General features: G+C 41.2%; 1 long non-coding RNA gene across 1 annotated transcript in view; it reads left to right on the top strand.

Annotated features, from left to right (window-relative positions):
* The window catches only part of LOC130682924 (uncharacterized), a 58246-nt gene that overhangs the window by 12822 nt on the left and 19997 nt on the right, over positions 1-25427 (top strand). Inside the window, exon 3 of the long non-coding RNA XR_008996378.1 lies at positions 5536-5630. This is a non-coding gene — a long non-coding RNA (uncharacterized LOC130682924). The remainder of the gene's footprint in view (positions 1-5535; positions 5631-25427) is intronic.

The raw sequence follows: 25427 nt of genomic DNA, 5'->3' as shown, positions 1-25427 counted from the left end.
AAAATAATAGCCAGAAGGAACAATTCTCAGGATACAAAATCAAAATACACAAATAAAATATATTTCTATGAATAGTAGTAAGTTTACAGAAAACAAAACTTTATCAATCATTTTCAATAGCATAAATCTAAAAGTTGTTAGGGATAAATTAAACAAAAAAATGTGCAAGATTGTTTTACTGAAACAATTGCTGTTCATGGGCTGGGAACATTTACTTATTAATTAAGGCATCAATTCTCCTTAATTTCATCTCTGGATGCAGTGCATCCAAAGTACATCATTTTGGGGGCAAAATTGGCAAGCTGATTCTGAAGTTTATATGGAAATGCAAAAGGCTAAGATTAGTCAAAACAATCTTGCAAAATAGTAAAGTTAGAGGACTTAACACCTCAAAATTCAAGACTTCAAAATGATGGTAACAGATATGATAGTGGTATTATATCAATGATGGAATAGAACAGAGTCTAGAAGTAGTCCTATGAATAGTCCTATGGAATCTAGAAATAGTCCCACACTATTCTGTGGTCGATTGATTCTGACAAAGGTGCCAATGTACTTCAATGGGGAAAGTTCTAGAACAATTGCATAAACTGGATTAATAAATGAGAAAATTAAAAATGGTGGCAACTGTGGCCCAGAGAAATTAAATAAATTATTCAAACTCACACAGGGCCACGACTTCTAATTTGTTGGTTTGGTGTGGTTCCTGTTGTCAATGATGCTTCCTTTAAGAGTAGTTTGGTACACCTGTCTTCAGTTGGTATGGAATGTAGTCTGAATTTATGCAGCTAGGTGATTTTTTCCAGTATGTTTTTGGAATCCATTCCACTACAAAGAAACTGAGATTTAACAATAGGCGTCCAGAATGGTACATACCCAGCTGGCCACATGAATTGTAGTCTGATTTACTCTAAAGTCCTAACAGTGGGAATCTTGTCTCTCAAGGGCTGCCTTTACCTAATGCCATTAATAAACATCTTTTTTTATTTTCTGTTTTTTTATTTCTTTGCTTCTTTCATGATGCCCCTTAAGTTAGCAATTAAAAAGAATATCCTCCAACAAACTGTCCATTTTTCCTATTTTGATAATTAATGAATTACAATCAGAGAAAGGCAAAATTGGGCATTGAGGCAGATGGACAAGGATTGGCCTGATAGTCAGTTTTGGGTCAAAAAACTCTAGTGTCTGAGAATTGCAGAGTTTTATATTTTCTGACAGCCTGAGTCCATGGGAGATATTTATTTTCTGACTCTGGTTTGGATACCTTTTGAAATATTAAAAAAAAAATATCAGGTAGAAACTCATGTAAATATGGCAGAGCATGAGAAAAGAAAATACATATAATAAAGGATGTTTGTGGAGGCAGGACAAGTTAGGGTAGGCAGACAGATTTAAGACAATAGCAAGAGTTACAGATTTTAAGGCTTGATGGGTTCATGTCCCACATCTGCCTGGACATGACTTCTGACCTGTCAGTGAGATGCTTTGTGGAACTCTCCTACTGCATCGATTGGAACATTTCCAATACTTTGGGACTATACAATAGTATTTAAGTAATACTGTAAAAAGTATTTAAATTTTTACTCAATTATTATTTCCTCAGTAATTATTTCATAGGAAAATAGTATACCAGATATGGGAAAGAATTTTGCGATCTTGTTATCCAGTCAAGTACAGAATACGGATGAAGCAATGAAGGCCTAGAAAGGTTAACTGGCCTGACCAGGCAGAGCAGCAGGTGTGGGGCAAGTTCACATGCTGTGATATCAAGGACGGCGCTGCTCTCATTATATGCTGTCACTGTACAGCAGCTTTGATTTGTTATCAAACACAGGTAGTTTTAATGGTATAGAAGAATGTTAAAGTGGAATTTCTGGTCTTGGTCCTTAGCTGAGAATTACACACATTAAGACGAGTGTTGGCACCTCATTGGTGGGGCTTGTTGATAGGGGGCTAAGCAGTGGTCCCAGGCCGGCGGTACCTCCAGCCATGGGGCAGGGGTGCTGCCACCGAGATCTCCCCCACAGAGGACACCGACTGCTGGCCACTGTGGCACCAGTCCACTAAGACCTTTTGTCACCTTCCCTTTTCTGGCTCCTCTGGCCTCAACCCCAGAAGAACCATAAAGAGCTCCTGAGTGGGAGAAGACATTGAGAGAGGAGAAAAGAAATCCCTGCTCCAGGCTTTTGAGGGTGGACAAACTCTGAGCTGTAGGAAAGGGAGAAGGATAGATGGATGACAAATGGAAAGTTTTAATGCCTGATTATGGGCCATTTATTAATATTGATTTATTCGTTAGTACCCAGAGTACCCAGAAAAAATGATGGGTTCTTCCCATGTCAGGGTGGGGAAGGGAGATCCACCAGAGCAGCTGCAAGAGAGCCGAGGAGAGAAAGTTACTTTCTGCTTGGGCACAACCGAGCCCAGCTAGTCCAAGACAGTGGTTAAATTCTCCTGGGTCTTTGTACACTCTTGAAATATTCATACAGAGTTTGTCTGCCTTACACTTGAATAGGGGTGGATTCATATTCAGGTGGGTTTAAGGGTTGGGGAAATGGTTTAATCTGTCTTCTTGGAGATCACATGGGGCTAAACTTATTGGAGTATGACTGAGCAGGCTACTCTGAAAGAAATGAATTTCTGGTTCAATTTCCTGAAATATGTTCAGTCCAGTTTACTAGGCAATTAAACTCCTGTAATAGTGTTGGTCATCGATTGGTAGGGGTGTTTTTCAATGCAGGTGGTCCTAAATGGGAAGGAGCCCAGCTTCTCTGCTCTCAGAACTACATGTCTCCACTTTTGTAAACCTAGAATTCTGGTAGTTTCTTAAACCATTAAAATTTCTACAACTATATTAATGTGGTAAAGAAAAAATAACAAGAAGACTCTTCCTTAAACGAAACATGTAAGAGCTTCAGACTGTGTATAAAACTGTTTGATTCTAGTTAATTCCAGGAAACAATAAAACCTTTAAATCCGACATCATTTGAAACTGTTACAATCCCTAAAGTCTGTGGGGGTTCTGTGCTTTAAATTTTTACTCAATTATTATTTTTAGTTTCTGGGGAAAGTGTATTTTTAGCTTTCAGAAAATGCAATGATTGCACAAATTCTTTTCAGCCCTGGTAATATGGTTGGCAGCCTTTCTATCTGTGTATGTAGCTGGTGGGAACATAGCTTTCTGATGAATTATTCTCTTTTCCATTTGATAAGAGCCTTTAAAACATATTATTGTTCTTTTTCCAAATAGAAGTGGGTCATTACTTCCCCTACATTGTTTCCTCAAAAAGATGAAGTCTTTTCCATGAGCTATGCAGATAGCACTATCAGCTTCAAGCATATAATCAAAAGGGCTGTATGTTGGATCATTGTTTTCTACATCAACACATGACTCTCAACTGTTGTGAAGCCAGGGTTCAGGGCCAAGCTTTGCTACCTAAGGCTCTGTCATATTTCCTCACTATACTGGATCTTTGCAATTGCATCCTCACTTCCCAGTCTGATTTATTTGCCCATCCAGATTTATTTCTACTTTCCTTTCTGTCCTAGAAGGCTAGATTTTTCAAACTATACAAACTGGTTCCTTTGATCTCTAGCTTCTCATTGGGTCTGGCTAGTGGGGAGCACTAGCAGGAAGGAGAGAAGGAGGGGGTGAGTCCGAGGAATTTATTCTCATGCCTCCCTGTCAGCGCAGTCAGGGCTGGTAATGCACTGCTGTAACTTGTTCTGGGTCACTGCATTGTCCCTGTGGGTCCTTACCTCTGCCCCTCCTTTGTAAGTTATCCCTTGGCTATATTCTCCTCAAAATATGCACTTTGAGAACACTGTCTCTCCTTCTACCTGGAACCCTGACTAATATATTTTCTTTTCACCATTTCTTCTCTTTGTGACAAAACTGACAACATCCATTCCAATCCCCATTGACCTCTGTCACCACTTACCTGAAACCTTCTCTGACTCTTTTCTGGATCACTACATCACTTTCTAAATTCTATTACAGGCCTTCGATCGTGAACATTGCAGCACAAAGATTTATATTTCTATCAGCACCCCTTAGACCATGAGTTCTTCCGGTCCAGAAACATCTGTGTGCCCTTGTCCCATGATAAAGAGCCTTTATCAAACCTTTTCTAATGTACGTGTATTTTCCAATGCCTGCTTACAGAAATGTGTGTTGGAAAAGGTTTGATGAAATGCACACTAAGATGAAAGTAAAATGGGAATAATTAGTTAGCTGTTTGCTATGTTCTCCTATAGGAATTTTTATTCTAATGGGGATCAATATGTCATATGAATGAGCTGATATGATTAATCATGTCAATAATATAGAATTCAGGGCTCCAGAAATTGTTGTTGGTGAGATATTTTGAAGAAAGGAAGCCATTTGGGGTCAACATTTGCTCCAGTATTTTGCCAGTGTCTTTTCTGCATTGTGAAGTGGGAAATGAATTTGGTGGCCAGAGAGAGCTAGGTTTAGGTCCCAGTTCTACTTTGTAAAACCTGGATGACCTTGGGAAAATGATCTTGGTCCTACAGAGTTATTTTGAAAACTTGCAATAACTTTTTTTTTCTCTCCAGAAACAGATTAGGTGCATAGCAAATGTTATTCATTTGGTAAATATTAGTTTATTTTCTCTTCTGTTCTTTCAAACCAAATCACAAAGGCCGAGAACTGTAACCCAAAGCAATGAAGAACCACAGCAACTAAAAAGCCTTGGGGATCAGTAGTCATAACAGTAAAGCTAAAACTAGTTCTGGGTTTTTAATTAGCTCTCCAGTGTGGCTTCCTTTGATTTGCCAAATGTAAGCAGCTTCTCTGGGAGCTGAAAAGCCTAAAAGCACATTTGTTTATCCCAGACTATTACTTGGATCAGGAATTAAAATCCTGGGACTCAGATTCCCACAACAAAACATTTAAAATGTAACTTGATATTTATAGTATTTGTTAAAGCCTAGGCCATCGCTCATTTATTTAGCCAAAATAGCATAGTTCAGTATCTTAGAATCACAGATTCACAACAGAAATGAGGACAAGGAGGCCTTCTCTTTGGCCATAGAGCTAGTTGGTGACAATGACATGACAAAATCATATATCAACTCCCTTATCTAGTTCTCTTTCTAGCACACTGTTATTATTTAGTTATTTATTTTTTTGGCCAGGAGAAAATGATACTGAAAAATTCATTTGTGATTATTAGCATTGATAGTTTTAAGAATTGTGATGCCCTTTTTTCTGTGAGCTTGGACAGACTGTATACATTAAAATGAGACCACTTATTTTATGGCATGATTGGGATTGAGAATAATAATGAATTTGTGCAATACCAAAGTAGCCTGGCAGTTCCATCAGTTCAAGGAAACAATTAGGAAACTTAGAGAAGCCATTAGCCCCAAAGCTAATTTAACTGAGTGAGCCAGTTTATTCTAAAAACTGTGTGATTTGTCCTGAGTGGATTGCATCCTGCTAGGAGAATGTGCCTTAGGATTTACCAGTGGGTGAATCATTCCATTCATTTCAATGAACTTCCCTTTCAGATCCCATTCTCATCAGACAATTGCCTGTGTTAAGGTAGCTGCAAGAAATGAACACAGCTGGAGGTGATAAGAGCCATCCTGCTGCTGTCTTCTTGGTAGGTGCTCAATAAATTTGTATCGACCTAGGTTGGAGGTGCATGCCTTCACTTCCTGAATGTGTACTTTTGTACTGAGCTGGCAAACCAAAGTGGCATCTTTGAACTTTCAACCAAGCTGTGTTTGTGCTGTTAAAGCTGGAATTATTTTGAAGTTGGAATGAAATATAAGAGAGAAAACATTTTAGGGCAAATAAAGTTACCTTTATTATCAAAGGTTGTACCTCACTGAAACTAAAGATGTTGATTTTTTTTGGCTTGCTTTCTCCATTTCCAATTCTACAGTAACTAATAAAATAATGACACTGATCTATACCCCCAGCTGGGAGGGACATTTATCCTGGCTTGAGATTCATAGAGATGGATTAGTGAGGGCACTGGGTTACAAACAGGAAAGACCTTTATTGAAGGATATTTATTACCTCTCCTAATCACTGGGGGATGTGGAGAAGCAGGTTAAGGCTGAGCTTTCTGAGCAGTTTGCAAGAATATTGGCTTATTGCGGTCATTACCAACTGTGGTGTGATGTGCGGCATCACCACCAAGACATAAATGCCATTAACTCAAAACTTCTGCAACTACCACCATTGCCAGGAACACATACTTGTCTTTGGAAATGCCACCATACAACCACTCCTACTTCTGCAAACTGGGCAGCTCTACTGACATCTGCAACTTACAGCAAAAGTGGAAGCTCCGCACAGACCCTGTTTCCTCACATGGCTCCCATCTGTACTGCATTCCTGTTCGTGTGCAAATGCTGTATTACATGGAGAAAAGAATAATTCCAGTTAGGGTGATTGCTTAGGCAGAACCTCTCCACCTTGGGCTTAAATTGCAATTGCCTGAAAATGATTATGTCTTCCAAGGTTCTGATTGAAGTTTTCTGGGGAACAGGAGTTTTTTTAAAAGCACTCAGTTGATTCTAGTTGACAGCTGAGATTGTAAACCAAGGTATGATGGTTAAGTTCCTATGTCAACTTGCCTGGGCCATGGGGTGCCCAGATATTTGGTCAGACATTATTCTGGATATGTGTGTGAGTGGTTTTGGATGAGATTAACATTTGAAATGGCAGACTAAGTAAAGCAGATTGCTCTCCCTAATGTGGTGGCCTTCATTCATTCAGATGAAGGCCTAAGAAAACAGAAAGCCCAAATTCCCTCCAGTAAGAGGGAGCTCCTCCTGCCTGAATGCTTTACCTCAGTGTCTTGCCAGACAGTTTCAACTCCAGACAAGTTCACTCTGAGTTCAGTGAGACAATAACAACAATGGAGTGTTGCAGGTAAAAAGGGTTTATTTCAAGCTCTATTCTCATGGTGGTAGATGGAGCGCTAGAATCACTGCCTCTGGCAAAGTCACAACCCATCTCTGTCTCTGCCTCTGGGAAGAGCACTGGTTAGAGCTCTTTACATAGCAACACTGACAATAATGGCTCATTGCCAATGGTTGTGTAAGCATTCGGCTAAGCAGTAGGTCAATTATATTATCAAGTAGATTAGGGTCAAGTGAGGACCCTGGCCATAGGAAACTTCCATTTTCCCTACACTCCACCCCTCCAGGACTCTCACCTCACAATCTACGTGCCCTCAATCTTTCTGTGTGAGAAAGCTGGAGCATTGAAACCAGATTCCACAACAGGAACAGAAGCTACAACAACATACAGATAACAACAAACATTATAATAATCCTCAAGCCCGAGGAGATTGATTGCCACCAAGTGGTCATTACAGCTGTATTCAAACCATTTCTACTCAGATGAGTTCATAGCTTGTACTTTCCATGGGAGAAATCAATCTTCTGCAATGGTTCCTGTGCAAGAAAGCTGGAACCTTGTAACAACAAAAATTATAATAATAGTCATCCTCAAGTCTTTAGAAAGTGATCATCACCAAGTGGTCATTCCAACTGTATTCAAACCAGTCCCAGTTCACAATTCACACTTTCCATAAAGGCTAGTAGCAGACCAGATAAGGAGCTCCATGCACATGGAGTAAGTTTTTGCTAGGGTGTGTGCCCAATCCACAAATATTTGATTAACCTTAAGAACAATAACACACATGTTTTAATGACACCAACACAGGCAAATCTTGTCCATCAGGTGGGATGCCTGCAAGAGAGTGGTCCTGTGATAGGACCATGGCAGGAAGGGGGTCCTGTTTAGGTCTAGTATACCGTAATTTTACCCATCTCTCTGTAGGGGTCACTGAGGGGTCTATGTATAGTGCTACTAGAGGTGCATGCACCAGCCATAAAGATAAAACAAAACTCCCTGGTAAAATGCTCTTACTTGCCACCCAGTTAGGGTACACTACTGTGATCTTTGGGGCTGCTCTGCCTTTACTACAAGAATACACAGGAGGCTAGCCTCTAGGCCTTGTCCCAAAGGTGCCAGGAGGGCCAGCTATTGCTGGTGCATGTGTCAAAATGTCCAAGGCCATGTCCACTGAATGAAATCTCTGGGGTTTATTGCAGTCAGTGTTGGCAGCAAGATATTCTGGTAGCCAAATCCCAGCTTCAACAATTCCTCCTTGATTCATACTTGTAGTTGTATAGGGGAGGTAGGAATTGTGCTAGCATGTCTATGGGGATAAATGCCCCTTCTCATTTTAACAGCATAACATTGTAAGAGGACTGACCATCCCCATAGACTACTGGTGTCTGACTTCAGGCCAGATTTTAACAAACTATTGTACCTCTATATCATGCCTGCCACAGTAGGATTATATAGTGCATGAAACTTCCACTTATACCTAATTGTTACACCAATTACTATAGTGTGTATCCAGTAAACTGGGTGTCTTGATCACTCTCAATTACCAGTGGTGAGCCATAGGGTGCAAAGAGACACTCTGGTCCTCTTTTGGACATTTGCAGGTCTGTGAAACATGCAGAAAAGGCAACCAGAAGTCCAATAGCTGTGTCCACACCAAGCATGACATATTGATACCTTTCTGACACAGGTAGAGGCCCAATATAGTCTATCTGCCACATGACGAAGGATATTAGCCCCTGAGCTGTCATCCCAGGTTGCTGTGGGACCCAGTATAAGTCCCTTTTAGAGCACACAATGCACTCCTGCTGGGTTCTGATGACTTATTCAGAGGTTAAAGGCAGTTCAAACTGATGGGCTACAGCTCACATTGTCTTCTGCCCTGCAAGCAACAACTGTTGATGTAACCATTGGGCCATGTCAGAGGTAGGCTTTCCTTCTAACCAATGTACCTAGGCCAATTTATCTGCTTCATAATTTTGGGGGGATGCCTGCAGCAAGTGACCTGTCACATGGTTTACCACAGGCCCATAAGTCTTGCCACAACCCTTGCCCCCAAAGGGGTTGGTGACTTATCATCCAGCTGGCATGGTACCATGTTGGGAGTCACAGAGTCAAGCCTCATTAGATGGCCCAACTGTCAGTGCAAACAACTAGTAGGGAGGGATCCTGGGTGGTCATGAGCCATGCTGCGTGCAACTCTGCCCATTGACTGCTCTTCCCCTCACCATCTTCCATCTATATTGTCTCAGTCTTGGAGAAAAAGCTGCAGCCCTCCATTTCAGGGGCTGCCCATGGCTAGGGCCATCTGTGTACCATGCATCTTCAGGTAGAGGGGCTCTTCCCTCCTTTTAAGGGTTCTCTGCTACTAATGACTCTAAAGCAAATGCTTCCTGCCTTTCACTGGTATATGTCACTGGCCCCAGTAAGCATTAGAGTTCTTTACTTAAAGGGCTAGTGGGGAGGCACTACACTGCTGTGTGTATGCACACTGCTTGGTCAGTGTAGGCATCTGTGTCACTCTACTCTGTGACTTTTTGTGTCCAGTCTTGTACCTACTCTGCAATGTAACAGATGGTTATTACCATTATTGGGGCCCTTCCAGTGATGTGTCCTGTGCCCAGAAAGGTGTGGTACACAGCAGCCAATTGTTTCTCTGTTAAGGTGTACCATACCTCTGCTCTTTTCCAGGGTAGGGGCCAGAATCCAACAGGTTGGTGGGTTTGTTCAAGCCTTTGCCAGAGACCCCAGCCATAACTGTCTTCAGTCACATGAACATCCAGCTCACAGGGCCTTGAGGGTCTATCACACTCAAGGCCTACATGGCCTTGACTGACTGTTTCACAGCTGTAAAAGAGTTGTACATGTCTCATCCCAGTACCACCTGAAATCCTTTCATACTAAATTGTATATGGGCTAGAATTTGTGTCAAGTTCAGGGCACTCTCCGGTAGCCTGAAATATCCAAGAACTCTTGTAATAGTGCCACAGTTGTAGGGGTAGGGAAGGCCTGTACTTTATCTCTGATTGTTTCTGGGTTGACTTTAGTTTTACCTGACCAGAAAACCCCCAAGAATTTGACTGACAAACCAGGTCCCTGAAACTTTGTGCTGTTCACAGCCCATCCTTTCTCCTGTAGATGGTGCAGCAATCTAGGTGTTGCACCTTCTAGGTCTGTAAGAGAATCCGAAGTAAGCACAACATCATCAATATAATGGTACAGCCACACCGTTGGCAGTTTCTCCCATGCTACCAAGTCCTGGGCTACAAGTCCATGAGAGATGGTGGGGCTGTGGAAGTACCCCTTAGGACAGTGAAAGCCATTGATGTCCTTCTGTTCCTGACTTTCCTGTTCTATGTCAATGGGAAAGAAGACATGAGCAAGATCCACAGCATAATGATATGTACCTAGTTCATGACTGATGGTGTCCACAAGGCCTGCGATTGGGGGCATGGCAGGCCTTATGGACAGTAGAGGAGTCCATATACCATGGGGGATATGACTTTATTCAATTCTCTGTACCCCATGTCATATGCCAGAAGCTGTTGAGCTTTTTTACTGGCCACACCAGGGAATTAAAAGGGCTTTATATGGATGGGCTTTATAATACCTATCTTCTCTAGTTCCTGGAGGGTTTCTCCAGTTCCTTTATGTCCGCCAAGCAATTTGTATTGTATCCAGGCACAGGCAAAGCTATAGGTGGGTTCTTAGCATGTCCCCTCGGAGCAGCCTTTGCCCACATTTCCTCATTCTGAACTCGCCTGCAGTGGTCTGCAACCATAGGCCCTGCAGGATATCCATCCCCAAAATATATTTGGGGATGAGAGAGATATACACAGTATATTCCTTTGCAGGTAGATGCCCTATTCTCAATGGGTTGTGAGCTTGTTTTACTCTGATAGCCTTAACTTCATATCACCTTTAACAGTGGGGGTTCCAGGAAACCATTCAGGGTTACCATAAGTCAGTGAGCATTCAGCTCCTGTGTCTACCAGAGCCAGGATATGTTGTACATTCACTGGGGGCCAATGAATTGATATTTCAACATGTAGCCTCCAGTCCCCACCTCGTTTAAGGTGGGTGTCTTAATGCTCCCCTCATTCAGCCCATATCACCCAACTGTCTTCCTGTGAGGGTCCAGGCAAGGTCAGCTCACTGTCCAGCAGGAAGTCTTGTAGCCACACAGGCTGGACTATGGCTCTGTATCCAGCCTCCACTTCTTGGTTTTCATTGGCCAAAACCTCTGCTCCAGTTTCCGTTGTTGCCACAGTTCTAGTAAGATTCTATTTGACTTTCCATCTGATTTCTCTCTGTATGCTCCTGCCCCTATTAAATCAACCCACATCTGAGTCCTCATGACCTTCATGGGGCACTTTAAGCCTTTCCCCTAAGTAGCAAGCTGTGCTCCATTCCATGTCCACATTGCTTCAGCCTCCCCCAAATCTGCTACAGTACAGGTAACTGCATTTATGGGTTTCCCTATGTGAGGGCAAGGATAGCCACTAGGGCCCAAATAGGGACAAGGGAGCCATTTGCAGCACCCCATGCCTCATCCCCACACTAAACGGCTTCTTGTTTGGGTCATAATTAACTGGGTTATAAATGGCATTTTTCATGCCCAACTCCCATAACACCTGTTGGAGCTCGGCATATGTCTGCCTTCTAATGGAGGAAGATGATAAGTAACCCTGATTGAGCCATGCAGTGCAAAGGGTGGCTATCAGCCATTCAAGGAGGGAATGGGTCTCAGGGGTCTGCTGTGCATTCTGCAGTTGTTGCTGCAAGGCAAATGAGCTGTCAGGGAAGCTTTCCCATCTCTGATCCAGACAGAATGATCCTATCCACCCCTACATCCTGTTGCAGGAGCCAGACTGTTATGAACTCCATAGGCTTCTACCAAAGCCAGGAGCCCAAATCTATCAGCTCTGCCTGTGTATAGGGTGGAACATAGAGTGCTCCACAACCTGGGGAGAGTGCTACACCTTTCCTGGAGGAACCTTCTGTTGCTGTGTCTTTATTTTCTTTCTGCACCATCTACAGGAGAAAGGATGGGCTATGAACAACCAGGTGGGATTTTAATAGTGGAGGGCACTGCCTCTACCTCCTTGTTCTTTCCCAGCATCTCTGCTATTTCCAGGGCTGACAGCAGCTCTCTTGCCACTCCACAAGCACCTCCTCTGCTATATCCATTACCTTCTCTACAGTGCCTTGCAGCAATGCTACTTGTCTTCAATGCAATGTCTTCAACAACTCTCTTACCTTCACCTTAGGACTTTGCATCTGACATTCTTGTGCTGCTTCTTCTTGTGCTTCTTGCAAGACTACATCACTCTGCCCTATAGCCTCCACCTCTTCCACTGTGCCTTGCAGTGTCACTGCATCATTCTGCAAAGAATCTTTTACTTCCTCCATAGCACCCAGCAGGCTGTGTCCTTCGTTGCCTTTTCTCATGCCTCCTGCAGAGGCATGTCCCTCTCCTTCTTGGCCTTCATTTATTCCACAGTGCCTTGCAGTGATGCTATCTCATCAGCAAATTTTTTACCTCCTCTGCAGCATCTCAGATTGCATTCTTGTGCTGCCTTTTCTCACACTACCATCATATCCTGTTCCTTCTCCACAATGCCCCACTCTGATGCCATCGTAATCATCGATAAATTTTTTTCCTCCTTCATGACCTTTATCTCATCTTGTGCTTCTTGCAGGAGCACATTCTTCTCCTTTATGGCCCTTCTAAACACTGTAAGGAACAGCCAACTCACAGTTCCTGCTGCCACATGGGTACTCTGTTTCTCCTGGGCCCTGGCCTATTTTGCAGACGGCCTCCTCTACTGTCTTGGGCATCACCTCCACCTCCCCACAGCCCTGGGAGGGTCCCACTTCTCTAGGAGGCAGGCCACCTTGCACCATATGCCCATTGGGGGTTACCTGAGTTTCTTCCTATCCATAGGGGCAGCCTGCTGAAGTACCCTTTCCATGAAGGCAGCTTATTCCATTTTTGATTGGCAGCGAATCTTGCTGACTATGCCAATGTCTTGCTGGAAGGTTTCAGGCCAAGGCAAGTTCACGCTGGATTCAAATAACAACAGTGGAATGTTGTGGGTAAAAGGGTTCATATAAAGCTTTATTTTCAAGATAGCAGGTCAAGTGCTAGAATCACACCTGCCTCAGACAAGTTTGCAATCCATCTCCCCCTCTGCCTCCAGGCAGAGCACTGGGTGGAGGTCTTTATATAGTAACAACAACAATGACTCATTGTCAATGGGTGTGTAAGCATTAGCCTGCAAAGTAGGCCAGTTACATCATCAAGTAGATTAGGGTCATGTGAGTATCCGGGCTGTAGGAATTTCCATTTTCCCTACAGGATTTTTCCTGAACATGAACTGAAACATCAACTGTTCTTGGGTCTTGGGCCCTCTGAATTTTGGACTAGAATTTATACCATTGGTCCTCCTGGGTGTCCAGCTTGCTGACCTCAGATCTTGAAACATCTCAGCCTCTGTAACTGTGTGACCAAATTCTCTCGATCTCTCTCAAAAAAAAAAAATGTGTATATATATATATATATAGAGTTCCCTTTCAGTGGAGAACCCTGACTAATACTCATGGATTTGGGGTCCAGCTTCTTGTCAGCTCCAACACTGACATTCATTCAGGTAGATTTTAGGCCCTCGAAAATAACACAGTGTTGTTCTGTTAGTCTGCTGCTGTTGATGAGTGGCAGGAGAAGACCTAGCATAAGAGGTACTGGGACAGGCACATAACTGATAATGAAAACACACCTCATATATGCCTGGATGTGTCATATGTTCATTGGCATTAGGATGCAAGATAACTGGCTTTGAAAATGTTGGAAGATTGAACAAGTTAATTCTTCAAGAGCATACCCTTTAGCAGAGGTCCTGTGATATTTGACAGGCTGTAGTGATGGATAAATGTAATGTCGAAAGATCATAAATAATCATCAAGATTAACATGAAAGTGGGAGGAGTCAAGATGGTGGTGTGAGTAGGGCAGAGGAAATCTCTGAAAACCATATATATTTTTGAAAATACAACAAATACAACTATTCCTAAAAAGGAGACCAGTGGATACAGTACAACAGCCAGGCTACATCTACATCTGCAAGAACTCAGCACCTCACAAAGGGGTAAGATACAAGCTGTGGCCCAGCAGAACCTGAGCGCTCCCCCAACACCAGCTCCCTGGCAGGAGGAAAGGAGTCAGAGCAGGGAGGGAGTGGGAGCACAGGACTGCTGAATAACCAGCTCTAGTGATTGGCACTGGGAGCGCAGACACAAATTGCATGATGTGCTGCATATTAGGGAAATGGAACAGTAAAATCTGTGAGTGGGTCCCTGCAGCTGGCTCCCCTGGGATAAAAGAAAAGTGAGTGCTTTTTGAAAGTCTAAAAGGGACAGGGGCCTCACAGCTAGATAGAAGCATCCTGGCACACTCAACCCAGCAGGCTGGGAATTCTGAGGAACTTCGGGTGCCCCAGCCCCCTGGGTGGCAATGCACACCTGAAGCCCCTCATGGTGACAGGCAGCCTGCCAGTTGTTCCCCCAGCTGGAGCAGACCTGACACAGGCAGAGAGTGGCCTTGTGTGCCTGCAGCGGCTGAGTAGCCTGAGAGCAGCCGCATGTGCCAGTGGCAGTGGAGCAGCCAAAGAGCAGCCACACCCACAGCAACCACCTAGAATGTCCTCTCCATGCACAGCCACCCAGGCCAGACCCAAAGGCCGCTGCCAGCACACAGTGGCCTGGCACAGGCAGAGGAAACCAAGGCAAGGCATGAGTGTGCACCGTTCTTGCAGGAGAGCACACCCAGCATGCCTGCCACTCCCTGCAGGGCTCTGGGCTACCCTGATGGTGAACTCGCCCATGGCAGTTTAGGGGATTAATCTGGAGGTTGCTCCAGCAGTGCGGGTAACCAACAGAGGCAGCAGAGAAGGGCAAGGCGACCAACAGACAAGAAAGGACTTTGTTCTCCCAGCTGACACATGTGCTACCTGCCTACAGCTATCTCTATCACCATGAAAAGGCAGAAGAATTTGGTCCAGTCCAAAATTACCCAGACAACTCCAGAGAGAGGGCCTGGGGAGATAGATTTAACCAATCTTCCTGAAAAAGAATTCAAAATAAAGGTCATAACCATGCTGATGGACCTGCAGAGAAATATGCAAGAGATAAATGATCAAGTTGGGAGGGAGAATACAGAAATAAAACAATCTCTGGAAGGACTTAAGAGCAGACTGGATGAGGTGCAAGAGGCCATTAATGGAGTAGAAATCAGAGAACAGGAGCACAGAGAAGCTGAGGCAGAGAGAGATAAAAGGATCTCCAGGAATGAAAGAATATTAAGAAAAATGTGTGACCAATACAAATGGAAAAATATGCACATTATAGGAGTGCCAGAAAAGAAGAGAGAGAAAAAGGGATAGAAAGTGTCTTTGAAGAAAATAATTGCTGAAAACTTCCCCAAACTAGGGGAGGAAATAGTCTCTCAGACCACGGAAGCCCACAGAACTCCAAACACAAGGGACCCAAGGAGAACAACACCAAGACACATAATAATTAAAATGGCAAAGATAAAAGATGAGGACAGAGTATTAAAGGCAGCCAGAGAGAGAAAAAAGGTCACCTACAAAGGAAAACCCATCAGGCTATCATCAGACTTCTCAACAGAAACCTTACAGGCCAGAAGAGAATGGCATAATATATTTAAGGCAATGAAACAGAAGGGCCTTGATCCAAGAATACTGTATCCAGCACGATTATCATTCAAATATGAAGGAGAGATTAAACAATTCCCAGACAAGCAAAAGTTGAGAGAATTTGCCTCCCCAAAACCACCTCTACAGGATATTTTAAAGGGACTGCTCTAGATGGAAGCACTCCTTAGGCAAAATACATGTCAACAGAGAAAATAAAATCACAACAAAGAAAGCAGACCAACCAAATACTAACTAAAGGCAAAAAATGAAATCAACTACTCACAAAAGCAGTCAAAGGAAACAGAAAAGAGTACAGAATAAAACACCTAACATATAAAGAATGTAGAAGGAGGAATAAGAAGAGGGAGAAATAAAGAATAATCAGTCTGTGTTTATAATAGCTTAATAAAGTTAAGTTAGATGGTTAGATAGTAAAGAAGCTACCCTTGAACCTTTGGAAACCACAATTCTAAAGCCTGCAATGGCAATAAGTATATATCTTTCAATAATCACTCTAAATGTAAATGGACTGAATGCACCAATCAAAAGACACAGATTAATAGAATGGATAAAATGCAAGACCCATCTATGTGCTGCTTATAAGAGACACATCTCAAACCCAAAGGCATACACAGTCTAAAAGTCAAGGGATGGAAAAAGGTATTTCATGCAAACAATAGGGAGAAAAAAAGCAGGTGTTGCAGTGTTTGTATCAGAGAAAATAGACTTCAAAACCAAGAAAGTAACAAGAGATAAAGAAGGACATAACATAATGATAAAGGGGTCAGAACAACAAGAGGATATAACCATTATAAATATATATGCACCCAATACAGGAGCATCAAAATATGAGAAACAAATACTAACAGAATTAAAGGATAAAATAAAATGTAATGCATTCATTTTAGGAGACTTTAACACACCACTCACTCCGAAGGATAGATCCACTAGACAGAAAATAAGTAAGGACACAGAGGCACTGAGCAACACACTAGAACAGGTGGACTTAACAGATATCTGTAGAACTCTACACCCAAAAGCAGCAGGATACACATTTTTCTCAAGTGCACATGGAACATTTTCCAGAACAGACCATATACTAGGCCACAAATGGAGCCTCAGTAAATTAAAAAAGATTGAAATTCTACCAACCAACTTCTAAGATCACAAAGGCATAAAACTAGAAATAAATTATACAAAGAAAATAAAAAGGCTCACAAACACATGGAGGTTTAAAACATGCTCCTAGGAGAAATCTTCTGCATCTGTGGATGCTTTGTTGCCCTTACTAGCTTGGATTAATACTTATTCTATAGGCACAGACCTGATCATCTACATTTGCCCTCTTTCAGCACTAAATTATGTTTTCTACCTTTATCTTGCATCTACCTACCACTTCAGCATTTTATTAAAATAATAATAATAATAATAATAATAAAGGAGAAATGTGGGATTCACATATAAATCAAGTATAAAAATCAAACGAATAATCATATCTGACTTGATTGTTTATAGTTCATGATGCGTGATCAAAACTGAAAGTTTCTGTGATGACTGCCCTTGCACTGTTCACCATGTAAGAACTTATTCACTATGTAAGAACTTGTTCACCTGTAAGAACTTGTTCGTTATGCTTCAGAAGATTGGAGACTGTTGAGAATTAGGCTTGGGGTTGATTAATGATTGAGCATTGACTCCCCTATACAGAATTTTATTGTTGTTAACAACCATTTGATCAATAAATATGAGAGATGCACTCTCAAAAAAAAAAAAGAATCAAAATATCAATACTGATCAAACAGAATAAAATAAGACATCAAAATTAAAAAAAAAACATGCTCCTAAATAATCAATGGATCAATGACCAAACTAAAACAGAGATCAAGCAATATATGGAGAAAAATGACAACAACAGCATGAAGCAGCGAAGGCAGTTCTAAGAGGAAAGTATATAGCAATCCAGGCCTCTTTAAACAAGGAAAAACAAACCCAAATGAATAGTCTAAATTCACAATTATTGAAATTGGAAAAAGAAGAACAAATGAGGCCTGAAGACAGTAGAAGGAGGGACATAATAAAAATCAGAGAAGAAATAAATAAAATTGAGAAGAATAAAATAATAGAAAAAATCAATGAAACCAACAGCTGGTTCTTTGAGAAAATAAACAAAATAGATAAGCCCCTAGCCAGACTTATTAAGAGAAAAAGAGAATCTACACACATCAACAGAATCAGAAATGAGAAAGGAAAAATCATGACAGACCCCACAGAAATACAAAGAATTATTAGAGAATACTATGAAAATCTATATGCTAACGAGCTGGAAAACCTAGAAGAAATGGGTGACTTCCTAGAAAAATACAACTTTCTAAGATTGACCAAGGTAGAAACAGAAAATATAAACAGACCAATTACCAGCAAAGAAATTGAATTGGTAATCAAAAAACTACCTAAGAAGAAAACCACCGGGCCAAATGGATTCAATGCTGAATTTTATCAGACATATACAAAGACATAATACCCATTCTCCTTAAAATTTTCCAAAAAATAGAAGAGGAGGGAATACTTCCAAACTCATTCATTGAAGCCAGCATCACTTTAATACCAAAACCAGGCAAAGACCCACAAAAAAAGAAAATTGCAGACTAATATCCCTGATGAACATAGATGCAAAAATACTCAACAAAATATTAGTAAACCAAATTCAAAAATACATCAAGAAGATCATACAGCATGATCAAGCGAGATTCATCTCAGGGATGCAAGGATGGTACAACATTAGAAAATCCATCAACATCATCTACCACATAAACAAAAAGAAAGACAAAAACCACATGATCATCTCCATAGATGCTGAAAAAGCATTTGACAAAATTCAACATCCATTCATGATAAAAACTCTCAACAAAATGGGCATAGAGGGCAAGTACCTCAAAATAATAAAGACCATATACAACAAACCCAGAGTCAACATCATACTTAACAGAGAGAAGGTGAAAGCTTTTCCTCCAAGGTGGGGAAGAAGACAGGAATGCCCACTCTCCCCACTGCTATTCAATATAGTACTGGAGGTCCTAGCCATGGCAAGCAGACAAAACCAAGAAATAGAAGTCATCCAGATTGGTAAAGAAGAAATCAAACTGTCACTATTTGCAGATGATATGATATTGTACATAAAAAACCCTAAAGACTCCACTCCAAGACTACTAGAACTAATATCTGAATTCAGCAAAGTTGCAGGATACAAAATTAATACACAGAAATATGTTGCTTTCCTATACACTAATGATGAACTAGCAGAAAGAGAAATCAGGAAAACGATTCCATTCACAATTGCATCAAAAAGAGTAAAATACCTAGGAACAAATCTAACCAAGGAAGTGAAAGACATATACTCTGAAAACCACAAGACACTCTTAAGAGAAATTAAAAGAGGACACTAACAAATGGAAATTCATCCCATGCTCTTCAGTAGGAAGAATTAATATTGTCAAAATGGCCATCCTGCCTAAAGCAACCTACAGATTCAATACAATGCCTATCAAAATACCAACAACATTCTTCAACGAACTGGGACAAATAATTCTAAAATTCATATAGAACCACAAAAGACCCCAAGTAGCCAAAGCAATCCTGAGAAGGAAGAATGAAGCAGGGGGGATCTCACGTTCCAACTTTAAACTCTACTACAAAGCCGCAGTAATCAAGACAATTTGGTAATGGCACAAGAACAGACCCACAGACCAGTGGAACAGAATAGAGAGTCCAGATATTAACCCAAACATACATGGTCAATTAATATATGAAAAGGAGCCATGGACATACAATGGGGAAATGACAGCCTCTTCATCAGCTGGTGTTGGCAAAACTGGACAGCTACATATAAGAGAATGAAACTGGATCATTGTCTAACACCATACACAAAAGTAAATTCAAAGTGGATCAAAGACCTGAATGTAAGTCATGAAACCATAAAGCTCTTAGAAAAAAACATAGGCAAAAATCTCTTGGACATAAACATGAGCGACTTCTTCATGAACATATCTTCCCGGGCAAGGGAAACAAAATGAACAAGTGGGAATACATCAAACTGAAAAGCTTTTGTATAGCAAAGGACAGCACTAATAGAACAAAAAGGCATCCTACAGTATGGGAGAATATGTTCATAAATGACAGATGCTATAAAGGGTTGACATCCAAAATATATAAAGAGCTCATGCACCTCAACAAACAAAAAGCAAATAATCCAATCAAAAAATGGTCAGAGGAGCTGAACAGACAGTTCTCCAAAGAAGAAATTCAGATGGCCAACAGACACATGAAAAGATGCTCCACATCACTTGTCATCAGAGAAATGCAAATTAAAACCACAATGAGATATCACCTCACACCAGTAAGGATCGCCACCATCCAAAAGACAAACAACAACAAATGTTGGCGAAGTTGTGGAGAAAGGGGAACCCTCCTACACTGCTGGTGGGAATGCAAATTAGTTCAACCATTGTGGAAAGCAGTATGGAGGTTTCTCAAAAACTCAAAATAGAAAATACCATTTGACCCAGGAAATCCACTCCTAGGAATTTACCCTAAGAATGCAGCAGCCCAGTTTGAAAAAGACAGGTGCACCCCTATGTTTATTGCAGCAGTATTCACAATAGACGAGATATGGAAGCAACCTAAGTGTCCATCAGTAAATGAGTGGATAAAGAAGATGTGGTACATATACACAATGGAATATTATTCAGCCACGAGAAGAAAACAAATCCTACCATTTGCAACAACATGGATGGAGCTAGAGGATATTATGCTTAGTGAAATAAGCCAGGCAGAGAAAGACAAGTATCAAATGATTTCACTCATATGTGGAGTATAAGAACAAAGAAAAAAGTGAAGGAGCAAAACAGCAGAAGACTCACAGAACCCAAGAATGGACTAACAGTTACCAAAGGAAAGGGACTGGGGAGGATGGGTGGGAAGGGAGGGATAAGGGGGAGGGAAAGGAAAGGTGGCATTATGATTAGCATGTATAATGTGTGTGTGGGGCACAGGGAGGGCTGTACAACACAGGGAATACAAGTAGTGAGTCTACAGCTTCTAACTACGCTGATAGACAGTGACTGTAATGGGGTATGTGGAGGGAACTTGGTGATGAGGGGAGTCTAGTAAACATAATGTTTCTCATGTAATTTTAGATTAATGATACCAAAAAAGAAAAAAGAAGAGATTAACGTAAAAGTATCTAAGCCAAGAACAAAGGGAAAATCAGGCTGAGCATAAATAATGTGAAATCAAACCTGTCTCTGGCATTGTGATGCTTTGTAACCCAAGGGGGAGAACTGGCAGCAAAATGCACATAATCAGCACAGGGCTGTTACCCAGTTACTTTTGGGAGACACATAACCTGTGTCTAAGCTAATTTAGGTGTGGAAATTAGCTCACTCTTTGCTAATGCTGGAAAGGCTGTTGACCTGCATGCAGCATATATATATATATATATATATATATATATATATATATTCTCAAACAGGAAGTGATTTTGTAGTGTTTGTCAGAGATGGTGTTCATAACCATTTGTCATCTTCTGATGAGAGAGTTTGCATTATTTAAACTGAAATTGTAAATTACTTCCTTTGTATTTTTCTAGAGACTGAGCAGTTGCAGCATTTGAAAGGTTTGGCTCACTCTACCCCGTTGCCTAAAATCCATCCACATGCACACTGGCACATCCTTCCTATGACTGTTTATTTCGTGTGTATGGGAGAAGTAGGTGGTGAGAAGGACATCACTGAAACCAAACATTTCATATTTGGAATAGAAACATACTAAAAACCAAAATATTTTCTCAGTGAGCAATGTGGCTGCTGAGACTGGATGAACTCAGCTTTCTAGTCTAGGCATCAGTCATCCAAATAATGTAAAGAAGCTATCGGAAGATCATTTGGGGCTGAGGAAATTAGGCTTTCTACACTTAGAGAAAAGTCCATGGAGAATTGTTTTCCCCATCCATATTTCACAAAACTCAAAAAACATCTGTAGGTTATTTATCATGCCTAAGTTACTGCCTATGTTCATTTCACTACCTATGACCCTATGATCCTTTTCTTCTGAAATGTTTCTTTTCTACTGGTTACATTTATATGTTAGATTAGAAACTCAAGGGTAAGTAAGTTTCTTTCAAAAGTCCCAATGGATTGCATTTTACTTTATTTGAATAATATCTATGATTTTCACATTTAGAAAGCCTCCATTTGGTATTAGTTTTGCTGCTAAAGTATTCCTTTGACAATAAAAAAAATTTACCTATAAAATTGTGGGTAAAATTGTAACATTTCCAGAGTATCTCGCCTGGCTTTAGTGTATTTGCATATCCTCAGAGGTGGAGAGAAGTTCATCTCCACGTCAGTGGGGAATTACCTGGGCAACTGAGGGCGTGTCTGAACCTGAGAGTTTAAGGGGAGGGGCTGGCTTGCTTGCTGGCTTGCTTCCTACTGGAGCAGGGGAGAGAGACGGCCCTGGTCGGCATTTTGTAAGCAATAAACGGGTTTTGAACTTTATTTCTCCCTTTGACTGATTTTGGTTTTTAGAGGTATTTTGCCCCAGGATTTCCTTTTCCTTGACTTACAAAAATGCACACCAATCATTAGGTCTCCACCTGTGGTATGTTGCAATGATGAGGTACTCTGCTGAGTGGAAATGTGACGACTCAGTCAGTTGTGCCATGGGCCACTTTGCTTCTAAGTAGGATAATTATCTTTGAAATACAAAATAAAAGTAGTGGTGTTTAATGGACTAAGGGCAGGAACTGTCCAGGATTGCTTGCCACATTACCAAAGGAAATTTCTGACTCCTCTTTTCCACATTAGTTTTGGTTTATTGGATCACATCTGCTAGTTATTGCATGCTAAAGCATGAAAACATGTCCATGTCATCTAAGACCTGTAAATGAATCATTCCACTACCTCTGTCTTAATCTGTTTGGGCTGCAGTGACAAAATACCACAGGTTGGGGGACTATTGATTTTTCCCAGTTCTGGAGGGTGGGAAGCCCAAGATCAAGATGCTGGCAGACCTGGTGTCTGGTGAGGATCAGCTTCCTGGTCGGCATGTGGCTGTTCTCTCCTTGTATCATCACATGGTGCCAAGCAGAAAGAGGAAGCAAGCTCTTTTATTTTATGAATGTTCATCTTTCCCTTGCATCATAGTTGTGCATATGGGTATAATTTTCCCTTGCATCATATTTGTGTGGGAGGTAAGGAAGTATTATTTTTGAAAAGAAAAGAATGTAAACAAACAACCTGCTGTTGCTAAGGGAAGAGTCTTCCTTTTAACCTTTTCTACAGAGGCTATTAATGTCACCTCCAAAACACAGAGAAAAGACAGTATGTCCAAACTGCTGAGCCTAGGGGCTTGAGAGATAATTGGACTAAAGGATTATAAAATTTCAAAATAGCTACTGGCATCTGGAGGTCAGCAGAGATTACAGGAGTCCCTGAATGTTAAGATTAAGAATAAGCAAGAGGAAAAATAGCAAATATTTTACTCCCTGCCTCCCATACCACAGGAGGCTGGATTGGTTGTATGTGCACATATGGATAAAACTACAGGTTACTTATATGCTTCTTATGGTGTTCTCAACTAGGCTGTCTCTCTCTCTAGTGTTCCATCTTTTGAATGGAAAATGTCTTATAGTTGCTTTTATAAAGCAGTGTTTCCATGATCTATGTGGACACAAATGGGCGTCTGGATGATGCTGGGGTTCTTGTTTGCAGAGTTGAAGAATGAACTTAGCAAACACAGAAGGTAGGAGAGCCAGGGAGAGGCTTTTATTTAGAGATACAGTGAGAGGACAGAGCTCCTGGCTCACACCAGGAGCGGACAAGAGAGCCTGGGGTGGTGCATTATCTAGGGGATTTATAGGCAGTTGAGGATTTTGGGGAACTGATAAAGTACTTAGGCTGTGGACTTGTTAAAAGTGGCCTTAGGATGTTTGTTCTTGATGAGACATTAAGTCTTTTAGCATGCTAAAGTGATTCTTCCACATGATTATAAACAATTAGCATAATAAAAACATGGGCTACTTTCCTTTATCTGGGGTGTACCAACTGATCTCACTGAAGAATGACTCTAGAGCTTAATGTTTAACACAGAGTTTGGTAGGGGGTTTCTTTGCATGTAGTTACATTGCTCTGAATGTAAGTATCTTGCCTTGCTTTTTTTGGAGGCCCTCACCCTATGCTGTCTAAGCCCACAGTCTCTGTCTCATGCAGATCCCAAGAATTGCTTCCAGACAGGAACATGGAAAATGGCCTGGTGACAGGCATCTTTGCACAGGAGGTGCTCAAACACTAACCATCCTTAAGTCCATTGTCATTGATTTAGTGAGTTAAAAGGGTCCATTCTTGGACTAAAAGTGCAACATGGGGTCAGTACTGTGGCCATTGCTGACCAGGTGACGGAGGCATTTAAACCTCCCAAGTTTTCTACACGTGCATATCCTGGGGCTTGCTAAAGTACTATCTGACAGCCAGTGTGTCTAGAGCAAGGAAGCTAGAAGAATTCTAGAAACATACATTACAGGGATTGCACCTGGTCCTTTTATATAAATGAAATGGAGTCTTTTTAGATCTTCCTTTTCAGTTACTTGCTTGAATATTGTACCCATGTCCCAAAGCTGAGTTTGGGAGCATTACGTACCATTATGAATCTTGGCCTTCAGGTTTCAGTAGTACTGGCATGTAGCTCTTCTAGTATGGGAAATGCATCTTCTAACAAAGTTCTGCCTAACAGCTTTGAATCTTATCATAAATGGCTTTTTACTAAAGATGCCAGAGGTCTCTTTAAAGCCTTTGGTTTTATTTTATTTTTAAACTTCGACTGTAGAAGTCAAGTTCAGTGTTATAGCAAGTTTCCAGTGTGTTCTCTGTGTTCTCCAATTTGCTATTGAAATTGCACCTTTCTTTTGGTTATTGTTATTACAGAGAAACTGGGAGTGGAAGCAAAACAAAGTGATTTCTCCCTTGGTAGAAACTGTTCTGCGAAGGTTCCTTCTGGCTTCTTTTCATTGCTGTGTTCCTCTTGGGTTTTTCATTGTATGAGTTGATTAATGTAGTTGACTGCTAATCAATGCTAGCAGTCAGGGTAGTAGAGATATTACTGAATTATAAATGATCTTTAAGATACATTCCAAGAAGCAATCACTTTTAGAGCTGTATTTGTTATCACAATGTTGACAACCTTGTTATCAGGATTTTAATATCCGGTAGGATAATGAAATTTCTACCAAACACAGGTTTTCTCTGCTTTGTACTATAATAACAGAATATAGCTTCAGGTTGGTGAATGATAATGTTTTCTTGGCTTCTTTTGATATAAAGAATCTTAAGAATGTTTCTTTTCTCAAGCCATAGGCTTTCCTAGACATGAGGATAAAGTGACAAAGGAGAGGTACTTATCCGAGAAGAAATACTGTGTCCTCTTAGCCTTCCCACTGGTCCTCTGCTCCAGGTAGATAGGCTGCAGGTTATGTCTGGGCTGTGATCTCTCATCAGCAGTTGACAGGAGCAATGACAAGAATCTAGTGAAAGAAAGTGCCTTTGTAGAGGTGAACACTAGAGAGAGGCTCAGAGGGAAGCTTGCTGATAAGATGGTTTCATGGGAACACAAGGTCAGAGTATCACAGGATCTCAAATATATGTGAATTACTACAATTGCCAGGCCCCACAGGGGAAATGACCCTCACTCCATTCACCTTATCTAGCCCTCTATGCAACCCTTCTATGATTCAGTGTGTTTTAAAATTTTTGTTTCTTTTAA

Source organism: Manis pentadactyla, chromosome 3 (genome assembly GCF_030020395.1).
Source record: "Manis pentadactyla isolate mManPen7 chromosome 3, mManPen7.hap1, whole genome shotgun sequence".
NCBI classification, from domain to species: domain Eukaryota; kingdom Metazoa; phylum Chordata; class Mammalia; order Pholidota; family Manidae; genus Manis; species Manis pentadactyla.
Note: the sequence above shows the minus strand (reverse complement) of the source record. Positions and strands in the feature narration are given on the sequence as shown.